The following is a 6,964-nucleotide window of genomic DNA, read 5'->3' as shown; positions in this document are numbered from 1 at the left end:
ATTTTTTTAACTTTTTTACTTTCTCGTCTCAAAATAATAATCTTTTACAAAATTTAACTTTTTATTATTACATTTTAAAAAAATTGACTATTCAAAATTATCTTTTGATTGTATTTTTTTTTTTTTTTTTAGAGAATATCGATATCATAATTATATTTTTTATGTTATTAATAAATTTAAAAGAATAACAAAATATGAAATTTATATTATTTTTATACTTATTTTTTAAAAATAAACTAATGTTTTGGGGCAGAAGAAGTATAAAAATATATATGGCTTTGCTTGAATCAGAGTCCAGATCCCTCCTAGATGCCTCTCTTTCATTTCTTATTGGCAAGGGTTGTGATCAGCCGTTGCAGATCCAACGGTTATAAAAAAAATAAAATAAAAACAAATTCAATTCGTTTTCCCGCCCAAACCATAATACAGCTTATATAGCTTTTTTACACTCACTCACTCTCACTTAGCCCCCTTCTCCTCCACTCCTCCATCGAATCCACTCTCACCGACGACCGACTCCTGACGACAACGAGAAGCTCTGATTCAAGCAAGCTTATACAGAGTAGATACACCTTCACCGACGACCCACCCTCATCAGCGACCCATTCCCGACGACGACAAGAAGGTCGGACGACGCATTTCCTTCTTTCTCCTTACATAGACAAGCTCGCTCTCTCTCTCTCTCTCTGTCTCTCTCTCTCTCTATCTCTCCTCTCTGTATTTCCTGGTTGTGTTTTTGTTGTTGAATAGTATAAGAGTCTTCATTGTGTTTTTGTCTGATTCAAGTAATTCTAATTCAGTTGAAGTCTCTTTTTTTTTCTTTTTTTTTATATAAAAAAAAGTTGGATTTTTAATAAAGGATGAGGATTTTTGGTGGCATAAATCATGGGAAAATTAGTTTGCTACTGTGTTTTTTAATTTTTTTTTTTTTCATTTTAGGCTATTGACAGGCACAAAGAGGCGAAACGCACTGGAACTTTCAGTCATAGCAGCTCATAAACGAAGGTTTCTTTCTTAATGTTGCTGAAAAAGTTGCTAAAATTGGGCTGGAATGTTTGGTCAAACTGTTGTTGTTCATGTTGTTGTTCATCATGTTGAAAATTGTTGCTGAAAATTATTCATCATACTGAAATTGGGCTAGAATGTGTGTTTTATTAATGTTGTTGATGTAACTTATAAAATTGGTGTTAGAACTCATAGATTGGTGTTCATAGTTGTTAATTTGTAATTTGTATTTATAGTTTTATACTTTTATCTGAGTAGGAATATTTGGATACATTTGAAATCATATTTCGTGTTTGTGCTAATATGGGGATTACCTATACTTTTATGATGTAGAAATTAGTTTCAGCTGAATTCATTACTTGAACTGAATGTGGGTGAAAGTTTAGCTGGAGAATTGGAAAAGTTTCAAGGTTATCAGATTTTTTGGTGCAATTCAAATGCTTTTGTTGTATAGACAGATCACTACTTGTTCTACAAATAGAGATCTGGTGCAATATTTTCATACAAAATGGTAGTAAATTTGTGTTCTATTGCTACATCTGTTGTCCTCATATAAGTTTGTTTTTCAAAAAAACAAAAAAAAAATTGAAGAAAAAACAAAAATAGAGAATTAGATTTTTCCAAAGGTGCCGTGCCACATGTAGCTTGGCTTTTCATGCTCCTTTTAGATACGATAGCCCTACAGTTCGGACTCCCGTGGTTCTGAATCTGATCTTACAAGTGCAACGTAAAATAGATAAACACAAAAGAGTCCAAATCCAGTAAATCTTTTGAAAATGAATTTTAAATCAAAATGCCAAAAATGGACTACTTTTTAGATATAGAGTCACCACCTAAATATTTTTGGGAAATTTAAGAAACCCGAGACTTGTGCCAAAGGCCACGTGTCCGTCATCACCAAGATTGTCTCGACTCGAGAACTTAGGTACAAGAGGGGAAGGTCATGAATTGAGCACATCATTCGCCCGATCAAAGATCGGTCTCGACTAATCATGATGTGATTCTTATTTACATTATATGCTCTTGTTCTGATTATTAGACTAACTTTACTATGCGCATACAAGTATAGACTAATTTGCAAAAATTAGAACATTTTGATTTCATGTATGTTTTTGCAAATTGTTTCGAATATGTACCGCTTGAAAAAGTGATCTCATATGCACATTACTTAAATTATCCCAATCCAAGCAGTTAGCCTCCATCCACAGGCATTCAAATAAGTATAACACTTAAGTAATTAGCCTTATGGCAAGCATGATAGACATGACAATAATCACACTCATGCAATATACTAAAGCAATAAAATACTCACTTAATACTCCGAGGCGAGCCAAAACAAGCAAAATAAATATGCATGTCCCTAATTAATGCAATATGACTAATGCAACACATACAAAATACAATTAATAGGCTCGGCTACTAATACACCATGTGAATCAATTTGATAGCATGCGCTTTAAACATGTATTTAACGAAGTAATAAACGACAATGTTTGTTAGAATGATGAATCGAGCCTTGATTCATGCAAGACAAATGGATGCAAACACAGGAAATGCTAAAAGAAATATGATATTCTAAACCACTCATTATAAGCAAGTAAATAAAAGGAAGAAAGATATGGAGTTGGAAGACATACACGCATTATTACATATTTGCCCTCGCGTAGAAGTGTCCGAATGAATGAATTAGCTAAGCTACTTAACTAATCTATTACAACCCAAATGAAATAAATTAATTATGCTAGCTAATTATTACAACACCATAAATTAACTAACTACTTTAGCTAATTAATTAAGTACAACACAAAACTAACTAACTATTCTAATTAAACTAACTAATTAGTTACAAGTCCGTTACTTTAAGTACAACATACTACTATTACAACATTATTTTAACAGATCCTGACAATCAAGGGATGGCTCATGCATGGACGTGGATTTCCACCCGAAAATGCTCTCCGTTTTGCTACTAAAATGCTTCTGTTGCACAGTCAAGAGATTGCATTGATTTTTCACCTCAATTTCTGCTCTGTTCTACAGGAAACAGTACACTACCTTGTTGGAAAAAGTGGTCGGCAGGCCAGAAGTAGTGACCTGTCGCCTAGTAAAGGTGGCCTGCTGGCCACTAATATTGGATTTCTTATTCTGCAATAGAAAATAAACAGAGCACAAACAGAGTATTCTCAGGGGATGTTTGTCCACCTTGCCTCTGCTTATCATCAAACAGCTCAAATAAGGGGTAGGCTTGATTCGCAAGCCATCAATCGACGCAATTTCATTATGTGATGACTTATGAACCAAGAGATACAATTTCAATAATTGGTAAGGAAAGACCAACAAAACCTCCTCCCTATGGATTGATCAATGGAAGGGGTTGACATTGACTCTTGAATCGTTTTCATCACTGACAAATATGAAACGCCTCGAGATTCAATTGGGTTGACATTGACTCTTTGAACCTTGTTTCATTTTAACCCCAATTTTATTACTTCATTTTAATTACCTTCAATTCATTAGTCAATTAAGTCCAATAACGAGCTTTAAGTCCACTATTAGAGAGAAGTGTCAAACCAAGTGTTGTTTTAGGCATGAGGGGGAGATCATGTCGTTGGTAATGAACCCCTAAAGGGATTAAATCGTTAAGCACAATATCACCCTTCAAGCTTAAACAATACTCCTTTTGAAGCATCTCTCAAAACAAAGAGAAAAGGCCAAGAAATTAGGGAGGTTGCAGAGATGCTTAGAGGTGAACACAAGTATGGAAAGTAAGAAATAAATGCTATCAACTCAAATAAGTTGGTGGCTAAGGCTAAAACCACCAAGCCTATGAGGACCATTACACTACACGCATGCAATACAAAGCAAAAATAAAACTAATACATGAAAACAGTCATAAATTAGTTCAAAATAGTGTTGGAATTAAAGTAAAAATAGTTAAAAGAGTAAGCTAAAAACATAGAGCAATTAAGCTAATAAACAATCACAAGGAGGGGAGGCTACCTGTCACAACCCAAACCTGGCCCCATGGGTTTAGCACCGTAACCGGCCAGTAATCCGAGATTACCGAAGGCCTGCTTAACAGTAAGACAGTAAAACAGAGTACAGGGCCTGGCGGAAGCCAATACAGTAAGTAAACAGTGTCTAATGAGCTGTGACAGTCTGTATGCAAAAAGACTTTTCACATATATATACATAACCAGTATAGGACAGTATGCACATTATTTACAATCATTCAGACTAGGGACTCCATCCCTTACAGTAGAACAGTAAACAATCAGTCTATACAATCCATTCGGTTAGTACAAAACAGTAAGACATTACAGAAGGGGGAGTCCTAAAACACCCCTAAGCCTTAGCATGGTAGGCTTGGAACCTCGCAGTGAGGCACGGTAGTTGGCTGGACAAAACTGGAGTAACCCTGACGCTCCTAGCCGCGGTCTGGTGCCTGTACACCTACATATATATATGAGCAGCGAGCTAAAGCCCAATGAATAACATAATGCGTAAAGAGGTTAAGAATGAATGTCCTTACAGTAATGAAAACAGTTCATTAAATCAGTATTTCAGTCGTTCAGTCAGTACAGTTATATGTGGTACATCCATTAGCATAATAGTACAGTAAACAGTAGGTCTTAAAAGACCGAGCAGTAAATGATGGCCATCAGTCAGTAACAGTAGTGGTTCCAACAAGGGAACCGACAGAGATCTCTGTAACAGTAACAGTAAGCAGTAAACAGTAGGTGCTAAGGATGCCACAATACAGTTCAGAATATAGGGCATACATTCATTCAATTAACAATATTCAATTCAGAAATAGTACAGTTCAGTTGTTCAGAAAATAATCATTTTTGAACATATCTTTACACAATCGTTACTCACAGAGTTCTGGGCTACAGTAAGCTAGAGCGTGTCTCCCCAGTCGCCAACCCTACACAGTTAACAGATTGAACACACTAAGCTACACAGCTGGGAAAGATAATAGCTTAATCCCTAAATACCTCGGTGTGTTCTACATCTATATCCTCAATAAGATGTCTTAAACTAGGCCTAAGAATGCCTAGGATGAGATGAGGATGCAAAGATGTGATCAGAAAACAGTTTCAGGAGTTTTCAGAAAAACAGAGTCCCGCTCGAGCTCAGGTTTCCCCGCTCGAGCGGTCATGCAACAAAGGTACACGCTCGAGCGTTAAATATCCCGCTCGAGCGTACTGTAAAAGTACTGGATGGGTGAAATCTCCGCTCGACGGACGCTCGACGCCCGCTCGAGCTTGAGACACATGACTCCGCTCGAGCGCCCAATCCTCCGCTCGAGCGGACTGTAAAACAGTGCAGAGATACTGGATGCTCGGATTCCACGCTCGAGCGTCACTAGTCCCCGCTCGAGCGGAAGTGCAGAATCTGGAAAACCCAGATTGCACCTCCAAGCTCAAACCAAGTTTTAACAACTCAAAACTCGACCTCTTGGGCTGAATTTCCAGAAAACATTTGTAAACGCATAGAATAACATGGTTCAAAGCTCAATTTTGAGAAATCAAAGCCCAAGGGTGTTTAATTCAAACCCAATTTCAAACCATTTTCAAAAACAAGATGAACATGCAAACATGCATGAATTCAAATCAATTCAAAGCTTCAATTTGATGCTATAAGGAGCCAATTGTTTCCAAAACAAGATGAAAACATGGACCATTACAAGATTATGGACATGCATGTACCATTTTATCATGAAATCAACTCACAACCCAATAATTCGAACATGCATGCATGAATTATGCTCTATATCAACATGTATGAACTAAAACATGACTTAGCTCGACAATTGAACATGGACCATGCACGAATTAGCTAAAATGCAAGAATGAGAAGATGAAATCCTTACCTAAGTCTTGTATTCAAGGTTTGGGGAGCTCAAATATGCGATCTATACTTCAATTACTAAGCAATTCTTCAAGTTCCCAAGCAATTCAAGATGAACAATTCAATCTCTCACTCTCTCCCCCTCTTGGTCGACTATGGCAAGGAGAAAGGCCGAGCAATGTTTTGATCTAAGTGTATAAGTGTATACAAGGCTCAAATGTGTGTGAGATAGTGGCCACTAAGTGTGGCAAAAGTGTAAATAAGCCTAACACTTGCAATTCATTGATATTTAATCTAATTTAATCATAACTAATCAGTTTTCAGATAATTATATCATAAAATCACATAAATTATGGTGATCATAACACATCAATCAATTCCCGGTTCGGCCGCCAATAAGGCCTCCAATTAGTAGTTTGGACATAAAACATGAACAGATCAAATAAACAATCAAACAGATAGAATACAAATTAACATACATACTCAGTCAATTCAGTTCCAGTTTTCAATCAGTCAGTTCAGTACTTTAATCAATTCAATTATCAGTCATAATCAGTTCAGTTTAGCGGTAATCAATGTTTATCGGTAAGCAGTGGGGAGGGTTATTACACTACCCCTCAATTTTTAGGACTTCAAAACATGATTTTTAACCTCTGGAAAACTCTGAAAACCAGTGGTAAAAAGTTCAAAAAAAGTTGATAAAAAGGTGGGAAACACAAGGGTAAAAGCCTATGAAACAAGGTTCAAAGAAGGGTGATCCACCCATCTACCTTTAATGGCTTTAAACCATAAATTTCAGCCAAAAAATACAGGTTATAAACAACTCAAAAATAGCAAAAAAATATGAGAAAGAGATGGTACACAAGAACTAGAATGTATACCTCTTGAAGAGGAATGATCCCTTGAATTCCAAAACCACTAATTTCATACTCTCAAGTGCTAAAATGCAAGCTTAAGCACTTCAGCAAAGATCCCTCAAGGTTTGGTTTAGAGTATCTAGGCAAAGGTTATGTAAGTTGCAAGGGAGAGAGAAATATTTTCCAAAACTTTTGCTCTCCAAAATTTTCTAACCCTAAAAAAATAAAAGGGAGTCATCTATATATAG

This window comes from Camellia sinensis, chromosome 7, assembly GCF_055761805.1.
Source record: "Camellia sinensis isolate YWXY chromosome 7, ASM5576180v1, whole genome shotgun sequence".
Classification (NCBI taxonomy): domain Eukaryota; kingdom Viridiplantae; phylum Streptophyta; class Magnoliopsida; order Ericales; family Theaceae; genus Camellia; species Camellia sinensis.
This window is presented reverse-complemented; position numbering follows the sequence as displayed.